Source organism: Gopherus flavomarginatus, chromosome 8 (genome assembly GCF_025201925.1).
Source record: "Gopherus flavomarginatus isolate rGopFla2 chromosome 8, rGopFla2.mat.asm, whole genome shotgun sequence".
Lineage (NCBI taxonomy): Eukaryota > Metazoa > Chordata > Testudines > Testudinidae > Gopherus > Gopherus flavomarginatus.
In genome coordinates this window covers 6,028,961-6,048,957 of record NC_066624.1, presented here as the reverse complement: position 1 = coordinate 6,048,957, position 19,997 = coordinate 6,028,961, and the positions used below count along the sequence as shown (strand labels likewise).

Here is a 19,997-nt window from a genome sequence, read left to right as displayed (position 1 = left end):
CAGATTAGCAAAGTGTAAATTAGTGAGGTTTGGTCTAGCTGAGCTACTTCTACTTTGTGCCAGGAACAGATAACTAAATATACCCCCAGTATAATGTATTTTCTGATCATACATTGGTCAGCCAAGATGTTTGGACCTTGATGGTACAACAAAGAGATTGCTTATTCCCTAGAGGACAGGCACTGTGTTGGTTTGGTTTATATCCACAAAGGAAATGACCAGGAAGCCAGAATGAAACACAGAGTAGCTACAAACAAGCCTAAAATAGAGACCCCTATTTGTTAACAGTATTACATATGGGCAAAACACTGATCGGGGGCCCTAAATTTCCATGCTAGTGCACTGAAAAGTACATCAATTTGTTATAGCTACCCACACAAGCTAAACCCTCCTGCAGGGTGGGCTACCACAGCAACTGACAACCCCAAAACCATCCTACACAGAAGATCTTCAAAACATCTGCAGACTCCAAGGAAGGGTGTGTGGCATGTAGTAATGTGGGAGGCATCAGGGGAACTATATCTGTATGCTGCAGACAAAGAGCTGCCCTCTTCTTTTCCTCTATGGAGAAGGACGCGGAAGGGGTAATGGCAATTCCATCAGTTTTGACAGAAACTTTCCATAGCATTCTTCTGCTGGTGGATGGGGCTACCTTCCTCTTCCATGTGATATAATCTGGGGCCTCTGTCCTCCACCCTCAAACTCATGGATTTTATTGGGGATGGATTTTTACAGGAAGTGGCTCCCACGTGAAAACTCCTGGCCTTTGCTCTGATGCTCAGTGCCTCCTTCACTCAGTGCATTCCCACAGACAGCACATCACCTGCAGTGGCCATGTTTCCACAAACTGAGCTGGAGGATCGGGGTAGGGAAGAGAGATAAGGCTTAGGGAAAATAGTAAACTACTCTAGCAATAGCCAAACTTTCTCTCTTCAAAGCACAGAAGGCTTCCATCTGTAACTACACATTGTGATCCTCCTGCTTCAGGGTCCAAGTGATTCCAATCGTGAGCTCCTGGCATCAAATCCTGCACTCCTAACTCAGGCTAATGGAGCTTTGCCCAGCTAAAGACTGCTGGATTTGGCTTGTGGCATTTACCCTGGGCCCAGTTTTGCCCTAAGATACAAGGCAGAAAGATATGGCTTTATAGCTAATGGCTACCATATTGGGAATACCAGCTGCATCATAGTATCCCATATCACCGTGCAACTGTCACTAGCACTTCTGCATCAACTGCATGCAAGCCAAGCTCTGCATGGAAAGGGAGCATGTGTAGAGCCCATGTCCCCTGCAGGCGAGACCGAACGTGAGCCTTCCTTCTTCCCTCCCAGTATGCAAAACAAGGCTGCATGTGAAAATGCTGAAGCTGAGGTGGAATCCACCGAGGAGGAGGGAAGCCACTGTGAGATGCTAGCAACGCATTTTGGAAGCTCCATGAGGAGCAGGAAAAGGAGCAGCTTCTTTTCCCTGCCTGAGCTTTGTGAGCATGTGCAGTGGAGTGGGAGGAATGGGACCGGTTGGGTGTGGACAGCATGAGAACCTGGACTGTGAGAGCTGATTGTGGAGATCATAGAAATAAACTGTAAGGAGAGCAAGAGGCCAGGAAAAGAAAGGAAGGAATGAGACAGTTTAAGAGAAACTGAGGGAGCAGAAAGGATGGAGAGGGAGATTAAAGAACATGGGGAAAGAAGTGAGCAAATAACTGGGGAAATGGAAGGGGAGGAAAGACAAATAAAAAATTCTGAACAGTCAAGAAATGTTAGACTGACGGAGCAAAGACTGACAACAATTCTGCGGGAAAGAAACTACACAGGCACTGACAGGCTGGACAAAGCCAAGGTTCCTTTAGCCAAGTATCCTGTCACAGACTGGTCAGTACCAGAAGCTTCCGAGGAAGGCGTAAGAACATCACAGCAGGTAGCTAAGGGATATTCTCCCACCCCGGAAATTCTTGTCCCAACCCCTAATAGTTAGAGAGTCATTTAAACCCTGAACCCTGAGGTTTTATCCCTTCCAAACCTACTTTTGCGTTAACTTTGAATACTCCTGAGATCCATATAAATAGCCAATCCCTCTTGGAATCTTACTAAGGTTTTGCACTTATTTACATCCTGTGGTGGTGAGTCCCACAGTCTAGTTACACATTGTGTAAAAAAGTATTTTTTTTTCATCAGGTTTGAATTTCCCACTTTTTAATTTCATTGAATGCCTCCTTGATCTTTTGTTTTGAGACAGGGGAAACATGATCTACCATCTACCGCCTCTATCCCAGACCATGGTACCCCTTTCAGGAGAGTGATTTGTCTTGTGTACCCCCAAGTTTCACCTCACTTAAAAAACTACTTGCTTACAAAATCAGACATAAAAATACAAAAGTGTCAGTTGCTGACTTTCTCATTTTTACTATAAAATTATAAAATAAATCAATTGGAATATAAATATTGTGCTTTCATTTCAGTGTATTATATGTAGAGCAGTATAAACAAGTCATTGTCTGTATGAAATTTTAGTTTGTACTGACTTCGCTAGTGCTTTTTGTGTAGCCTGTCACAAAACTAGGCAAATATCTAGATGAGTTGAAGTACCCCCTGGCAGACTTCTGCGTGCCCCCCAGGGTATTCCTAGTTGAGAACCACTGCTGTAGCCATTCGTTATTTTATATACTTTTATCATGTTATCTCTGTCTCCTTTTTAAGGTAAACAATCCCAGCCTTTTCAATCTCCCCATATATTAGAAAGTCTCCATTCGCCTAATCATTTGCGTTGCCGTTCTCTGTATTCCCCATTAGTTTTGAAATATCCTCTTTGCTATATGGAGGCTAGTCCTGCATACAGCACGTTTTGTAGAATGGTTTAAAAAGTGAAGAAAGGGAAAGGTGCAAGAAGAAGAGCAGGGGAAATTATTTTATGTTTTTTAATTTTCTAGCGACTTCACCATCACATTCCTATGATAAAATCACCAGTGCATTTCAATTGGAAAGTTATTTCTACAGTAAGGCAATAGAACAAGGCCTCCACATACTCCATAGAGATTCTGCAGTGGTCTGGTGCTGCAGACAGGACATGCTGTGGCAGCTTCATTTTTTTCCCTTTGGTCAGCTGGATTTTTTTAATGGGCTAAGTGTGAAAATAATCAATATAGCAGCTCTTCATGTTATTTATTTTTATATTAAATTTCAATTTTAAACTGTCCTTGCATTTTGTTTTGTTTGTTATAGCCCCAGTTTCTGTATTGGAAACTCAAAACTTTGGTTTGGAAGTTATCAGGACAAAGCTGGATATTGGACAGGTAGGCAGGGGCAACTTGGGACTTTATCCCATCATCCCAAATTGTCAAAACATATTAGCTAGATGTTTCTGATAAAATAATCAGTAGTGAGATAGTTAATGTTGACAGTTAGAGTGCCATCATTAGGTTTCAGGATTATCTCACTGAGATAAACAGGGCAGCTCAGCTAGCATTCCAGGCTGTCTGCAGGCTCCACTGCATCAGTTTTCATTTGGTTACTTCTAAGGTTTTCTTCACAACCACAAGGGCTAGAAACTTAATTGTTAAAAATGAGTGCTTCGATTCTTGAGCATAGTTCTGCACAAGCAGCTCTATGGAAAAAAGGGCCCCAAACTTGCAATACTCAAAAACTATGTAAAGATGTAAACTATGTCAACATTGTAAAGATATTGCCTGGATGGCAGTCTGGCCTTGCAGATAAGGCTCGACTGTTGTAGGATTTGGCCTTCCTGTATCTGTGGCGCCTAGGGCTGGGCATGTGTTCTTCTGGCCAGCTCCCCTCATCCTTGCTCATAGCTGCCAGATCGATGTCGTCTTGGAGAACACAACTGAGGCGACACTGAAATCCTGCCTCTTTTCTGGTAAGTGTCACCTTCCATATGGTTTTATGTGGGAGGGGAGCATATGATCCTGTAGATCTAATTTAAAAGGAAACATTCTCCTCCTAACTGATAAAAAGCAGAGCGAGAAAGCAAGCATGCAAGCGTAATTTAAACTCCAGCGCAGGCTAACAGCCATATTCCTCTCTTCCTTCTGCATACAGATCAATGGAAGCATATGGCCCTGAAGCATTAGTCTGTATCATTCCAAGCTCTGGGGAATGCTTGTTTATTTCCAGTATTGAGTGTAAATTTATTGATCTTAACAGCACTGAAATTAAGTAATGCAAGGGGATAAAGTTATAATGATTCATATAATTGTGCAGTAAACGTGTGCAAAGAGGGAGTCCTGAGTGAAATAAGACATGCTGCCCATCTGGCAGACTTCCCACAAATGCTTAGCACAACCGGTGGGGGTAGAGGGGCACAGAGGCTGGCATGTGTATTGATCGGGAGACACTTAGGGTGTCAGAAGGGTTGCAGAAGGGTTTTAACAATGGGGTGCTCTGGGAGCCATGAGGAGAGGGAGGTTGGAAGGGCTAAAAGGGAGCAAGCTGAGTGGTACCGTGAGGTTCATCTTTCAAGGTGTGCGTGAAGGTGACAATGGGCCACTGAGTCTGAGTGTTGAAAAAGCAGAACCCCGTGACAGCACACTTCAGAGATGCCTAGGCTTGATCCTGGGTTTAAGAACATATGAACCTCTCCACGAACACTGGGGCTATACATGCATTGTATAGCTCACTTTACCTCATTTAGGGCCCCAATCCTGCAAAGATTTACACACACTCTTCACTGCAAATAGTCCCACTGCAGTGCCTGAGATTACTCACCATAATAACACCTAGCTCTTATATCACACTTTTCATCAGCAGATCTCAAAGGAGATGATAATGCATGAAGTTCAGTATGTGTTACATCTTTGCAGGATCAGGCCCTTAATAGCAAACAATATAGTGGCAAATATCATGAATGGGTTTTTCATGGCTAAAATGACAAACGAGAGTTGGCTGAGGGATAGTAAGCTATACGAATCAGACAGATAGCTAAAAACTTCAAAGGTTTAGCAATGCACACACTGATATGTATTTGTGTAAGCTGTATGTATATGTGAGGGGGGAGAGAGGAAAAATACCCGCACTAAATTAAACAAAAAAGTCACTTCATTCATTTAGATGTCAGCCTTAAAATAAAGATAGTGTCTTCTATCCAAAATACAATGAATTCTCCTTTTTTTAATCTATCACTTTAAAAAAAAATAGATGATAAACCAATTATTTAAAACTCTCACCCTTTGTTGATCCCAAAATGATATTTCATCAGCATTAAAAATATCCGTGTAATACTAATTGATTTTGTTTGTTTTTCCATTTCTTGTATTGAAAGAAATATGGTTTTAATTGGCTCACTAAGCTGTTTGCGTTTCAGCTGGCATTATTAAAACCTATGGAAAACATCTCACTATATAGCTCTGAAGAACATTGAAATGGATTTAAATTGTAGATACCAGCACAGAGATATAGACCTCATGTATCAAATGAATTCTTCACGTAAGAAGAGGTGGCAAGAAAACCCAAGCCACTGCAGTGCCATTTGTATTTCTTTACATTATTTTATTCTGCAGGGAGGAAAAAGAAGGGCCACTTTTTAAATTAACTACAAAAACAGCCACACTATAAAAGGCTCCTTCCAATGTAAGTATGTTATTTCGCCTGGGAAAGTCCTTTTTTATAGCAAAGCATTTTGAGGTGAGGGGCCAATTCTTCTTTGGGAGAGAAAAGGCATTCTTGTGAGTTGGGTGTTTTCCATTGTTAGTGTGTTGTAGTTTACATGATTTGCTGCCCTTTCGTCTGGACTTCAGTGTGTGCACTTTAAAAAAAAGGATATTTGGAACTTTGGCCTGGTATGTGACTTCTTTGAATGTGTATGTGGGGTAGGGAGGGGGAAATCTACAATCTCCCTCTTTCCCTTTTGTGCAATATTACTTTGTCTTAATCTCCAGCATTTCCTAAGAGTTAGCAGTCTTTAAAGAAGGAAAAAAGCCTCCTATTAGACAATTAAGATGAGGATACAAGTATAACATGGTTAGTAGATGTAAATATAGTAGCAATCTCTGATATTTCAGTATTTATTGAATGCTGTCAATATCTTTTAATTACTGTTTTATGAATTGTGAAACAAAAGGACAAAACTTTATATAAAATATTTATATGAGTATTAGAATATGTTTACGTATTACTAGAAAATTATTAGTTAGCATTTAACACCTCAAATTGATTTCGGGGAATGAAAATCTAAAATTAATATTGTTTCTGCACATATTCTAGCTGACAAATTTCTTTATTTACACCAAATTTCAGAGTCTACTAGTTGTCAGATAACTTTTGCATGTTATGGAGTTTAACAGTTTTTGCTATGGCTAGCATTTCACAGGACAAAAAAAAAAAATCACCTGCAAAGAATTAGGTAACAGAGTGTGAAAGGTCTCGGCCATTCAGGAAGTACTTCCTACTGGATTTAATTAGAGATTAAAAATAAAAGGTTTTAGTTGCAAACTTCAAACATACAATAACATGACATTTATTGAATGCACTAGCATTTCAGCCATGGTGAAAAGAATAAAAAGCAGTAGAACTAAGTTGCTTTCAATAAACTTTTCAAATATAGTTTTTATTCAAAACAAATTATAATTTTTATAGAGAAAAGTCCATTTTATATCTGGGTTTATTATGAAAGGCAAGTTACTGAAAGAAGAGCCTTTACAATATGTACAAAACATTAGGAGCCCCAGTTCTGGCCCAAATGCCACTCACTTTAATATTACACTCATCCACATATGCCAAATTTTTAGAGTTCTCTCTGCATTTTACAGTGTATAAACTGAGCACGTTTTTTTCCTGACTCATGTCTTAAGAACTTATACAGATTTTGGATTAGCTAAATTTTTATCGCACTCAAATCGGGTGTTTTCCTTCTGTATCTCATCTAAGATGAGCAGTACTGATAACACAGTATTAAATGTCAAATGAGCAAAAACAGTGTGCAATGTGAAAGAGTCTCTGCATTTAATTTAGATAGTTCCAGAGCAAGAAACAGGATGGAATGTCATTTTTTTCCTTATGAGCCCGTTTTGACAAAATATTTTTAAAGCCATTAGGTCTTGGTCATACAGTTAGTCTTGCGTCCTAATCACCTGGCAATTACTCATTTTTATCACTTATTCTGTATCAACGTTAGGTTAATTAATGTTAAGTAATACAGTAAAATTATATCTATGCACATTTAATTCTCTATTTATGCAGAGCAGCATTAAACCTTTTCTACTGTAGTGTGTTTAATTTATCTGCTTCAGAATACCCTATTAGTTTTTGGGGTTTTTTTAACTCATGTCTTAAATTTGAGGTCCTTTACTTCTGCAAATGGATGCTGGTGATATATTAAAGGTCTCCTCTATGAGTAGGTAATGAGGCATCCAAAACTCTACAGTTAATTAAAAGTACTGATTTTATCACATCATAATCCTCATCTTCAGGTACTGTATGTAATAAGACTATTACAAATTAACTGTTATACATGAAAACTTACATTGAAATGGTATCAGGCATCTGATTTAAACAGGCAAAGGGAAAGAAATCCATCTTTAACTTGAGTTAAGGTGTGTGCTATAACACTACACCTTGTGTGATTTGCAAGATCAGTCACTTTTTTGAGTTTCTGCCTTAACTTTGAAAGTCTTGGGTTTTGTGGGTTGTAGAAGAGAAACAGAATTGTTTTGGAGATTCAGTTTCCTTATTTTATGCTAGCATTAAAGAAAGACAAAATCAGTATTATGGAGGCATGAAAATATAACCTGTATCAATACTGAAAAGATATACTTCCCAGGTTTTAAAGTGTTCACTTACTGTTCACAGATTCTTATGATACCATCACAGGCTTAGAGAAACTTGAGGCTTTATTTTTAACAAGAGTTTGAAATTGTTCGCTTTAGCTTGTTGGGTTTTTTTAAATGGCCTGGTGTGGACCCACATACTCATTTATACAGTATATAATATTGAAAGTAGCAAGAAACTTCACCCACTAACATCCACTTACAGCCAAGTTGGATAAAGAGAAACTGCAATTACAGTGAAGTAAAATGAGCATGAGATTTTTTTCTCCACCACAGTGCAACAAGCAAATGGAAATTCTGGTTATAGTGACTCTATATTTATGAAGGAAAGAGTCCAGAGTGGCGACATTACATGATACGGAGACCTTACTTATGCTTACACCGTACACAGATGTGGGTTAAGAAAGCAAGCTAAGTCACTGAGCATGTGCAGCAGCCAAATTTCAAACATTAATAAATTGGCTATGTAGAAAAAATATAAAGCAAGAAAAAATAATTGACTTTAAATTTTGCCTTGAATAACACCTATGAAGCCCTAATTAATTTCAATATGAATTTCACAAATCCAACAGAAAGCAGAATTTGTCCTCTTGAGTCATGAAATTAAGAAGCTAAGGCTTGTTTTGTATTTAAGTGAGGCATGATACATTTACAACGCTGAGGAATTTTGTGTTTCTTTTATTTCCCTGCTCTTGTGTTGCATATAAAAATAGCAAAATATATGTTTTAAAATTGCACAAATATGCTTTTATCCCAAGGCAAAATGTCACTAATTATAGAATTACAGTTTAATGTGAGAAACTAGCCTTCTATATACTCTGATTGAGGAGATTTATGTTCTAAGAACCAGAGTTGTGTGGGTTTCCAGACCTCTCTATTTTTAAATGTCCAGCAATTAATTTGATGAACATTGTTACCCTTGTGTAAACAAAAAAAAAAATCCATAGGACTATAGAGCACAGTATAGGATTAACTGGAGTGCAGAAAGAGTGAGCATGTTACAGGATTTTTTTAAAGAAATCATATTAATAGGACAAGTTAATTGTAACACTTTTCAGTGATTATTTTTCACAGAATATACAGTTGAACTGCACTTTGTGGAAATATAAAGAGTGCAGGACATTGAACATGGAATAAATTAATTCTGAAAAAAACTGCACTAACTAGATATTTTTCTTGGAACAGAATATTTGCAGTTTTTTCAACTAAATTATTCAAAATAGTTTTTATGTAGCTCAGTACTCATTCATTTATATTTATGTATGAACATACATTCTTTCCAAGTGTGATCTAACAAAATGTCATTTGTTTACATTTCTTGCAAAATAACTGACATGATCCAAATGCCCTTCCTTAAATCACAATCAGATTTTAGTGTGCTCCAATTTTCATAAAGCATTGACAATAAATGGTGTGGATTCCATAATGCCACTATGTCTTTATTTCAAGTAAATCAGAAGATATCCATGTGATATTTACCCTTTTAAATATAAAATTGGTTACATTTGAAAATAAAACTACAAGTATTGTATTTATATGAACAATTGCATTTTGATAACTGGAATTTAATATTATTGTTGAAATCCAGACATTTAAATAAATATAAACGATTTTTTTAAAAAATCTAGTTCTCCAGATTACACAAACTAACTAGCTACATGCATCATAATTATTACTGTAACAACAGCTAGTCAGATGCCTGACATTACATAGTATATGGTCCAATAAATAAGGATTTCATAACAAAACTAAAAATAAAGCTTGGGTCCAGATACAAATGAAACTATAAAACATTATGTTAAATGCTTGAGAAATCTTCATGTTCATCTTTTAAATTCTAATTTAAAATCCAATAAAATAGGTATCAGAAAATAAGGGAAACAAACGTTCAAATTTGGTGTTAAAAATAATTGAATTTGACAATTTTATGAAAGGATGTTTGAACTAACATAGCTACAAAATACAAATAAAAAAAGTTATGATTGGTATAGGCAAAATAGCTCTAACAGTCTCATTCATGCTGAACAAGTAGACATATTTGGCTTTTTTAAAATTTAAGATTTATATATTATGCATAATAAAAACTTGTATAATTTAAGGAAGCAAAAAAAATCAACAACCAAGAAACACAATTAATCTGCACACTACCTATGTCATATTAATTCACACAAAGACGACTTTTAAACAAATCTGTCTATAGTCTGATGATTTCAAATATATGTATATAGAATGTGTCCTATGCTACTTAATTCTTACCTTACCACAACATAAGAATGAATACTTTTCATGTCATACTATTCAAAGTGTACAATTTCTTCTAAAGTCTGTGCCTTGCCCTGATTGCTGCTGTTGTCTGTATAATCTATAAATTAGCCTCTATTTGCAATAAATGCTGCCTTTTTGAATGTAGAGTTTGTGCTAACTATGCCATAGGAAATTTTCCATACTGATTGATTCAGCTTCAAAACACACCCCAGTAAAGAGAGATCCTGTTACACTGAGTAAGTGGTTAATCTAGCAAAAAGGAAACTTACATTTAAAAGTGTTGGCAGGGTCAAATCTTGAATGATAAAGAAAAAAGAGAGTTCATGCCGATAAGATTTTAAAATGTATTAAACAAACTGTTATGAAAATGATTTTGAGAAAATGCAACATTTTATCAAAAATGAAAAAATAAAACCCAAATTCCTGCATTTAAATACTTGCAGAATATTAAAAAAGAAGCCCCACCCAAATACACACATTGATTCTATGAATCAATGTCTTTTGTTGGTGTTTTGAAAACACTGGAAATTCACCCCACTTTTGAGGAGAATAGCTCTTTTTCATTCACTAAATACACGAGGGAAAAAACCAAAAAAGAGTATCAGCTATGTTTAATTTTATATTTGTTTACCACCAAAAGCACCATAACTTTTTTTAATACCCTGGTGCCCCCTTTTGGTCTGCATAGATCAAGGCATCCTTCCACTTAAAAAAATTATTAATAAAAATAAATTAGTGCTTAACTTGTGAAGTCTTAATTTAGACTGTTGCTGGGCACTCCACCTGTTGCTATATCTCACAGTTACCAGCTACTGATCTATCCCATGTGAAAACAAACAAAACTAGCAGCCTGAAGGTCAAAGGAAGCAGTGTTTTCCACTATAAAAATTGCCATAGTACAAACTTTTGGTTTATAGTTATCTTGTAGCCCTGATGGTAAATAAAATGACCCATTCATTATCTTTGCTACAGTATACTCGATGGGATAAAGCAGAGGCTTGTATTCAGATGATAGCTTTCCCTTGCTATATTTATGCATGTAACACTGAGGGGAAAAAAAGGCTCTTAAGTTGGTAGGAATGTTTGATTAGGTCCATAGTCTCTTGGCAGACAGCACGCCAACGTCACTGAGACACGCAAACTGAAAATCTTGCTAAATTTGCATTTTAAAAAGTTTGATTTATATAGTTAGACAAATTTTTAAAAAATCTTTTCCTTATGACTTGCATATCGTAGAGCTAGTAATTATGCCATAGAAACAAGATCTTTCCACGTTCAACATCACTGTGTGAAGACGAGCTTATTTCCAGCAGGGATATTGAGTCCTGCCATCTGAAGGGCCAATCAAGTGTGAAGTACAGTATAGTTTTAGACTCAATTGAAAGGAAAAAGCTTGACTACTAGTTCATAGCATGACAACTTTCATGGATTAGCTCAGACCCTATTCTACTCCTTGAAAGGGTATCACAGCATGAAGACAGTTTTCAATGCACTAAACTTTAATAGCTGAGTGGGGGAGCCAAAGCTTCCTTTTGGTCTCTATAGAAACAGTATCACCAAAATTTGAGGCAAAATTAAGATTCTTGGGTTTCAGTCCTGTATTTACCCTCCAAAGTCCCTATTCACAAAGAGTCTTCATCCTTTTTAAAAATTGCCATTTTTTCCACTGTAAACTGAAGCGGGTTAAGCCTGATTAGTTAATTTTTAAACACCACAACACTGTATCCTATTTTCCTGAGACCTTTCTAAAGAAGTGTAGGGTGAGCACAGTCCAGAAAGTAGGTAGAATCATCCCACAAGAAGATATTCCAAGTGTTTGTGGACATTTTGCTCCCATCCAGGAGGGCTAGCCCAATGAGTATCCCCTTAGAAAGCGTTAGCCAGTATCACAGCCACTCTATCTCTATCCCCAAAAGGGACTTTCAGAGTTTCTTTAACCACTAAAGAGAGACAGCTGTAGCATTTGCAGTACTTTGAGTTACCTTGTTCCTCTCAGCACATTTCAGTGAGCAGCTTGTTAGGAGAAAGGAGTGCTTAGACAACAGTCAGTGGATTTAACCGCTAGAAACACAAGACCATACCCTATCCCTCATTCCTCAAGGGTCAATGGGAGTTTTACCTGATTAAAAAATGCACCATAATGCCCAATGACTTTGATCATTTTACTGTGCTGTTTTGCTTTTAAATAGAATAATTCTCTTTCTTATTAAACTAACTTCAGAAAATTCAGGTAAACCCATTCCATAAACCCTCCCAACCACACATTCACTACAGAGAAACACTAACCATTTCAGATTTAATTTCTTCAACACTGAGTTTACTGTGCAGAGGAGCTTACGTGATCTGCTTACGCAGAATAGAGCCAGAACAGACTACTACATAATACTTCATGTTAAAATTACACATGGGCATGATAAAGAAAACACTGGGATTTTTCAGTCTCATTACATGCATTTTTTGTTTGGGATTTTTAAAATTTATTATTTTTAGCACGTGTGTGTGTGTGACTACGTGTCGTATTTGCTCATCAATGCATGTCTACAAGCAGCTGCTAAATACAGTTTCAGATAGACTATCCTTATATAGATACAGTTTACAGAGGCCAAAAACACTTGTAATCAAAACGCACTGAAAAGGTGGAGGAAAAGTATTCATGCAAATGGCAAAATAGGTGAGAGAATTTACATTATTTCATCTCATTCATACCATCCCTGTGCCTGTCTGCTTGGGGTCACTGGAAAAGCTAATCAGCTTGATAGATCCAGTGGGCAATTCAGTACATTTATTGATTTTATTATGAATAAGCTGAAATTGAATATTACTTTCATATACTCACAACACATTTCCATGCACTCTATTCAATGGAAGTTTTACACTTGCTCTGGGGTACAGCTATGGTGATCTGGCTTCCTCTGCAAACTTGTCCTGGCCACAGATGCTCTCCCCCCCCCCCCACCCCCACTCTCCTTTGCAGAGATCTGTGGGTGACTCCTATGGAGAGCTGCTCAGGGTCTAGATTTCACTATAATAGTCTTCTCCTCCCTTTGTAGAGCACTAATCCTGATTCACCAGAGCCAGAATCTCTCCTTACATGGCCATAGAAGGGGCTTTTTTTTTTGGTTTTGAAGTTAATCCAGCTCCGAGCAGGGGTCTTGATGCAATGTCCCCTTAATCATAGGCATGCGGCACTGCACCAGCTGAGATTTTCAATGGGAATCTGACAAGCCAAATACTGAAATTTGAGGCCCGCTCCTGTTAAGTGCTGCTCCCTCTCCGCTCCTGCACTCCTCACCACAGAGGATCCGGGTCCCTAATGTCTGTTTTAACTTTATGGCAGAGTTTGCACTATGCACGTACATTGGGTGGCACCATGCCCACTTATGCCAGTTGCCAGAGCCTAAAGCTGACAAGGGTCAAGCTTGCAAATAACCACAGTGAGGCACATCAGCTCCAGGAAGATTCTCCAGATGGCGAGGAACACATGCCTCATTACTGAAGGATTGCATTTGTTGGATTTATAAGAATTATATAGGCAATGAGTGCTGCTCCCCTTTATTCAAGCTGTGTCACAGCACTATTCTGCAACCCATACTCCAGCAAAACTCCCAATGATGTCAAAGGGAGTTCACCTCCATGTAAAACAGTGCCAGAACCAACCTTGCAACTAGGGTGACCAGACAGCAAGTGTGAAAAATCAGGACAAGGGGTAAGGGGTAATAGGCACCAATATAAGACAAAGAACCAAATATCGGGACATCTCGTCACCCTACTTGCGACATTCTCACTCATATGATTAGCCCTTGCTGAGGCAAGCAATTTTATTGGCTCCAGTGAGACTATCCGTATGAACAAAATACCACTTCATGATTTAGTGTAAAGTTCTGCTGGACTGGGCTCTGAGTAAGGAGTGCTGGGAAATCTGCTCATGGGGAAGGAAAGATACATGGCACAATGTTCACCCAGGACTGGCACAAGCCGCTGTAAAGCCTGTTTCTTTTTCTGCACACCAGAGAGAGCCACAGAGTGCTGAAACTGGCATGTACTGGTCAGGAGACCTGTCTTGTAAGGAAAATGCAGGAGACGTGTGACACACAGCAAACAATAAGTTTGCTTGGCTTTTTCACACGGAACACCATACATCCTACTTGAGGATCTATCCAGATGGTTTCAGAAGAGAAGTTAGAGATTAGGGAAATCTTCATACAAAGGTGAACCCTATACTTAGGTGAAATGTTTACAAAATTGGCCAGTTTTCAAGAGATTAAAAAAAGTTACCCTATGTGTGGGTGCAGAACATGTACTTGGGACACCACAGTGATGGGTGGGGTGTCAAAACCTAACAAGGAAAGAATAACAGCATCACCAACATATACTAATTTGCCCAACTTGAGGGTGGTGCCTTTACACAACATCATCTCCTCAAACGCTGGCCGTATAAGAACACTAGCACTGTTATAGCACTGTGTAACCTCTTGAGAGCTTGGCTGCTAACCTGGAGATGAGAGAAAAGGCACTTTTGGCCCCAAACTTTTGGACTTCAGATCCATGCCATGGGAGCTCTTCAGGGTTACAGATGTTTCTGAGAGAATTGCCCAACGATACATGGCCTTGGCAAGGCTAAGAGTAATCTCAACACTTATTCTTCCTAAATGCAAATACCAAAATGTCTCTAGTCAAAGCTAGTTGTGATTAATCATGATACAGGGCTAGATGGAAGACGGGAGCTGTCAAACAGCACATTTGCCTTTAACAACTTCTGTCTGCAGTGGCCTTGTCAGTGTGTGTGCTTACCGGAGTACTTACACATAGCACTTTCCACACATGCTCAGTTCAGACATTAAAGCTATCATCCGTGCAGATGGGCATTGTGGGAGCTGGAGGCATGAGCCCTCATGTCCCACAACAGTCCAAGTGCAGTCACCATGGTAAGGAATGAAATTATAACCAGAGAAGGGAAACTTTTTCCCTCCTGAAAAAGGAGATTAAAATCCCTACAGTGCCAGCATCAGCAAAACTGGATTTCTGATGAGTACAACTGTAAGCAGAAATTAGAAGGACATGCTTATAGTTAAACATTATTTCCTCTGCTGGTAAAACACTGTCTACTTTGCCTTCCACTAGATACAACCCCTCTGGAGCTCCTACCTTATTAGAGTGCAGTAATAATTCAGACTAATTACTTTTTTCTTTGTGGGGATATTACACATTTATAGATATTTAAGGAATGGAATGATTTGTCATTTGATTTCTTTCAGACAGTTTGTAGAAAGCAAAACAAAGCCACAGGATACAAGAATGTAGAAGGAATAGTACATTCTGTACATGTACAGTGACACATACTATTATATGCTCTGGAACAATGGTAACTCTCTACTGGACCAAATATTGTTTGAGGACTTTGAACCAGATCCTACGCCCACTGAAGGCAGTGGGAGTCTGGCTGTTGTCTTCAACAGGAACAGGATCAGACTTCAAATAATGAATAAAGAGAACAGAGGGTAAAATTCCTCCAGTGACTGAATATATACTCGACTACATAATATGATCAGGGTAGGGGCCCTACACACCCTTCAGCATACAATGTTCTTTAGGTAAGATTCTAGGGAGGAGGCAAATGACTATAGTTTTCAGAAGCTTGACTTTATTTGTCAAAAGCATGTAGGTGTTCTGTATAGGCACAACAGCCTAAACTTGCTCAGTCTGATTGTTTTACAGAGGGTTCAGACTCCAAAACACTATCCACGTGAGGGCAGGTGGGTGTGATGAAAGCCTGTTGTTTGATGGCTGCTGACAGAGGGGAACAAACAGACTCACTTTACTGATGACCCAGTTTAAAAACAAGTACAACTGCACGCACAGATTCTACAGGTGTTACCACATTAGATCACGACATTTCAGAAGCAAGCTGCTTCCCATGATGCCAAAGCATAAATGAGCAAAGCTGCCACACGTAAAGAGAAAGTATCCCTCAATTTTGCATACCAGCTATCTGCTCAGCACTGAGGAATCCACTCGGTCCGAGGCTGGGTGATACTAGTAAGAATGTCAGTTTTGAAGATGTGCCAGATGTCTATATGCCTAAATTCTATAGCTCTTAGAAATGAAAAATTACCAAAACTAAACTTAATACATGGCTTGTTATAGCAACTCTACTGCATATATAGTGTGATGGATTTGCCAAACGGGACTACAAATTCCAACAGCCACCTCCCCCGTCTACGTGCTCTTCTCCAGCCAGGTGAAGGGAAAGATCCTGAACTAGGAAATGGCTGGGCTCTGTTCGGGAGTAGGAGTCATGTGGCAGCAGGGAGCTGAAAAGAAGCCCCAAGTACTCTGGACAGAGCAGCATATGGAAAAGGCTGTGATGGCTGGACATCAAAGATGGGCGCAGGTCTGTGAGGGACTTACAAAGAAGGAGCAGCAATTAATCAGGGAACCAGGGCAGAGAGGCCTCAATGAAAGACACTAAATGAGCCTGGCTTGGAAATCTGCAAATGTTTATTTGCTTGAACAGACACTGGACTGGAAAGATCACCCCAGGTGTGAGGACCATGACTCTCAGCTGGACTACCCCAGGGACCCAAAGAGGAACTGTTTGGCTCACCTTGAACCCTAACTGTTTAAACCTCTGTACCTAGGGTACCTGCAACCTTTCCGTTTCCTGCCAGCCCTAGTAAAAACCTTTCCCTTAGCCATGTGTCTCAGCAGTGATGGGACCCACTAGGGCTAACACCTACGAGGCCCAGCTGCTGGAGCCCTACAATGCTTGCCTCCAAGACATAGCACACTAGGTACACAACTGGCACCCTAGGGGTTTAGGGTATAGAGGAATCCCTATAACTACAATATCAAACACTACACATAATAAGTGGACTGGTCTCCCCCTGCTGTTAGTCAAGATGACATGGAGTTACAGCACATACCCCTGTGACTAGTTTTCCTGTAAACAGAGTTTTTAAGCTAGGTTTTAGATAACCTTGCCATTGAAAAGGCTACAGGTACAAAATGGCCTGAGCCATACCATTTAGGATGCAGTCCCTGACACTGAAGATAGAACAAGATAGGTTCAGGGCCACCTCTAGTTAATGAAGATGCAGTTTGCATATAAAACATGGCTCCTGCATGTTTGGATTTTCAGATCTTGTTAACGAGATCCATAATGGTCTGTTTGTTATATTGTGACATAATCCTTGCCTCTCTCTGAGGTCCAGAAAGGTAGGTATTGCTACTGGTTTCCTACGTAGTTGTTTATCTGCTTTGGACTTTGAAAGAGAAGCTGCATAATCAGCTGATAAAGAATAACATACACCCCCTGCTGGTGGCATCCCTTCATTGTAGAAGTGGCATCCTGGTATCGGCATTGTGCCCAGAAGCTATGCTAGAAATAAATGACTCAACTTCCGTCAGGCTCAAACCACGCATATTGTGCTGTAAAATAAAGATATGCAATTATTTGGCTGCTCGTCTGAGAGCGTGAGCATGCCTTTGATGAGCATGACATCAAACGTGAGACAGCAATGGTGAAGAATTTGCTGCCTGGAAGCCAGGAGCCTCTTCAACAGAGTGCGGATGAAGATGAAAGGCATATGTTTCTTCCACCCTCTAGCCTCTCTTTGGAAAGTCTTCAGGTGGTCTAGTTGACCTTTCCCCTCCCGTAGTTCTTGCTTGAAGACAGTGCATGTGTTGGTTTGGTAACAGTAGTTGCAATATTATTAATCCTCAGTGCTAGAGAGATATTGAAAGTAAGGTAGGTGTTATTGCCCTGGGAATGCCTGGGAAGCTTGAGGAATGCCATTTTCCTTCTCTTTCACTTTATTCTGATACATTGGCATCGATAAGCAGCAAAGAGTCCTGTGGCACCTTATAGACTAACAGACATATTGGAGCATGAGCTTTTGTGGGTGAATACCCACTTCATCGGATGCATGTAGTGGAAATTTCCTGGGGCAGGTATATATATTCAAGCAAGGGGCCCTGAAAAACTCTCACGGGGGCCCCTGCAGGGTCTGGGGCAAATTGCCCCACTTGCCCCCCCGGGCGGCCCTGCTAAGTATTGCTTGTACTTGCTGGAGAACATGAAGCAGGGGCTTCATTTCACATTAGGCATTTATATCACTGTCACATACACACAGAATCGTAGAACTGGAAGGGACCTCGACAGGTCATCTAGTCCAGTCCCCTCTTTGTGACACTCTTTGATGAACTAGTATGTAGACATGAGACCAAGAGAATGCCTGTAACTCTTATGCACCCCTATCTCTTTGCCAGTTGGCACCAAGAGGTCCTTGGGCCACAGGATATTTCTAGTGGGGTTCCACAAGCATCGGCACTATGCCCGACACTATTTAACGTTTTCATCAATGATCTGGAAGTCCCGGCCGATACAGTTTGTGGATGACACAAAAATTGGAGGACTGTTAAATAAGATGAGGACAGGGCAATCTGGATTGCTTGGTAATGCATTTTAATGCAGTGAAAATGTAGCATTCTACCTCTAGGAACAAGGCATGCAGGCCATAACTGCAGAATGGGGGACTGTATCCTGGAAAGCAGTGGGCTCTGAAAAGGATTTAGTGGCCATAGTGGACAAGCAACTCAACATGAGCTCCCAGTGCAATACTGTGGCAAAAAAAGGGCTAGTGTGACTCTTGGATATATGAACAGGAGAGTAGGAAAAAGGAGCAGAGAGGTGATTTGACCTTTGTATACAGCATTGGTGAGACCATTACAGCAATATTGCTACAGTTCTGGTGTCCACATTTTTTAAAAGGATGTTAAAAAAAAATAATCAAAGAGGATCCAGAAGAGAGCCACAAAAGTTATTGAAAGGCTGGAGAAAAGGTCATACAGTGAGACTCAGAGAGGTCAATCTGTTTAGTTTATCAAAAAGAAGCATGAGAAGTGCCTTGATCATGGCATATATGCTTTTCACTTAATGCGGAGAAAATACTGAGTACTATAGGTTCTTGAATCAAGCAGAGAAAGGCAGAACAAGAACCAATGGCTGGACACTGAAGCCAGACACATTCAAATTAGAGGTTAGGCACACATTTTTAACAGCGAGGGTGATTAACCATTGGAACAAATTACCAATAGAAGTGGTCAATTCTGCTTCTCGTCATATTATCAGATCGAGACTGGATGCCTTTCTGGTAGATGCTCCAGTTCACCACAAGTTACTAGGCTTAACAAAGGGTTACATGAGTGACATTTAAGGGTCTGTGATTAGAGCTGGTCTGGAACTTTAAGAAAATATTTGTTTCCCTGTCAGAAAATGCCAATTTATTGAAACTGAAATTTTCATACAAATGTATCAGTTTTGATAGGAAGGTTTCTTAGGTCAAGGATGGAATTTCTGGAGGGTGGGAAGAGAGCGAGAGTGAGAGAGATCCACCACAGAACATCCTGATGGTTGGGGCAGTCATGTGGAACACCCAGGGTGAAGTCTCTGCTCTGAATCAGACAGAAAAGGGCCCAGAACCTAAGTCAATCGAATCCCAGGCCAGCCCCCTAACCACCCAGCTAGAGAGGCATGCTCTCAAACATTGAACATTCTGAAGGGTCACATTTTCATTCTGATGAGGCATGAAAACATATTTCAAAACCTTGACATTCTTGCCAAAATGAAATTCTTGTTTTCCAGCCCGTCCTGCCAGAGCTCTATGGGAAGTCGGACTAGATCATCTAATGGTCCCTTCTGGCCTTAAATGCTACTACTCTATGAAAAGCAGTGGATTATTTAGTAGTGGCTGGATGATTGTCTGTTTTATGGTGGGTGCTGAATTTTCCCTGGTCAGAATAGGTGTTTGATGCTCTGTTGGTAGGAGACCTGGGTATTGTCTAGTCTGTACTGAGTTATGAGGAGAAGAGAGCAGCATGGAGAGAAAGAGAATGGCAGTCACTGGGTCCAAGACAAGAGACTCAGTGAGGCAGATAATTGCCCTGTTGGGCTGCCTAC

At 39.6% G+C, this 19,997-nt stretch overlaps 1 long non-coding RNA gene across 5 annotated transcripts in view; it reads left to right on the top strand.

Moving 5' to 3' along the window:
* Window positions 1-3,712: 3,712 nt before the first annotated feature.
* Window positions 3,713-19,997, top strand: part of LOC127056706 (uncharacterized) — a 92,388-nt gene continuing 76,103 nt past the window's right edge. For 2 of the 5 annotated variants that reach the window (XR_007775875.1, XR_007775878.1), the window contains exons 1-2: window positions 3,716-3,870; window positions 5,510-5,579. This is a non-coding gene — a long non-coding RNA (uncharacterized LOC127056706). Of the gene's footprint in view, window positions 3,871-5,509; window positions 5,580-19,997 lie in introns of all 5 variants that reach the window. The other 3 variants (XR_007775876.1, XR_007775877.1, XR_007775874.1) reach the window with 3 other exon arrangements.